The sequence below is a fragment of the Branchiostoma belcheri genome, unplaced genomic scaffold (assembly GCF_001625305.1).
Source record: "Branchiostoma belcheri isolate BF01 breed outbred unplaced genomic scaffold, Haploidv18h27 scaffold77, whole genome shotgun sequence".
Lineage (NCBI taxonomy): Eukaryota > Metazoa > Chordata > Leptocardii > Amphioxiformes > Branchiostomatidae > Branchiostoma > Branchiostoma belcheri.
Window position 1 is genome coordinate 776,769 of NW_017804431.1, and position 1,163 is coordinate 777,931.

The window sequence follows — 1,163 nt, forward strand, 5'->3', positions numbered from 1 at the left end:
AGGGCTTCTTTAAAACTACTTAGAAATAAGAGGTATAGAACAAATTATCGGCAATAAACACCATGTTTACAAGCGCTAATAACAGAAAATTACTATGTTTTCTTATCTTATCTATGAAACTCCCCAGATAGTCATTGGAGACTTGTCTGTTCCAATATCATATTTTACACATTAGAGAATGTTTAGATATTGGAAATTGAGATGCGAAGGGTACATGTAGTTAATGCCATAACGATAAAGCCCCTGTCACACATAGCCGAATATGGCCTCCCCAACACTGCCAAACTCTCCCAACCGTGGTTGGGAGTAGATCGGGAGCAAGGTCGGCTGTGGTCGGCTGGTGTTCGGGCGAGGTCGGGCTATAGTTCGGCTACGCCAACTTAATGTTTCAAAATGTTTAAGACATTCAGCTGTGGATGGGAGGTTGGCCCACGGTTGGGTGGTTGGGAGTAAGTCGACAGCGGTCGGCGCGTAGTCGGCAGTCAAATGTGACTCAAATTTAATTCAAATTCTGTTCTGTTCCTCAGAATCCACGAAAGACGAAAACAGGAGAGATGGTGTTCAACTCGTTGCCAGTAGTGACGGAACGTGCCATTTATGTCGGGGGGAGCAGGGTAGAACGAACCGCCGACAAAATACCGAAGGGATCTCTCAAGGAACAGCTGTCTTCTCTTTTCAGAGGTGTGTTATAATTTATCAGGTTGGTAAACGAACGAATAGCAAGTTCTTTGATCACAACCATTCGTTAATTTTTACGAGCCGATGTTTCGATGACAGTTTGTCATCTTCATCAGGGCATTTTTGGCGTATCTTATTACCTGGATGTCTAACCTTCATCGACTCATCATTTGTTGTTTTTTCTTGCATTTCTAGATGTCTGGAAGTCCGTGAGAGAATCGTGGGGGTGTGACGACGGAACAAAAGGCGGTTACGACGTGAAATCCCCCCGGATGGTTTTCAGCTCGGACCTGTACTGAGTAGTCTGCTCACAAACAACCAACCAAACAAACAAACTTAAAAAAAAGGTTGGCTGAAGGTCACAGTCTGGCCAAATTGATGCCATGTCTACCTTTTCATGTGAATGAAATCGAATTTGAGTTAGATTTTTAAGTCAAATTTGACTGCCAATCACGCCCCTATCTACTCCCGAACACCTGCCTTCA

At 43.8% G+C, this 1,163-nt stretch overlaps 1 long non-coding RNA gene across 1 annotated transcript in view; it reads left to right on the forward strand.

Moving 5' to 3' along the window:
- The window catches only part of LOC109485586, a 3,698-nt gene extending 2,678 nt beyond the window's left edge, over positions 1–1,020 (forward strand). Inside the window, exons 2-3 of the long non-coding RNA XR_002141139.1 lie at positions 528–681; positions 874–1,020. This is a non-coding gene — a long non-coding RNA (uncharacterized LOC109485586). The remainder of the gene's footprint in view (positions 1–527; positions 682–873) is intronic.
- Positions 1,021–1,163: the final 143 nt, after the last annotated feature.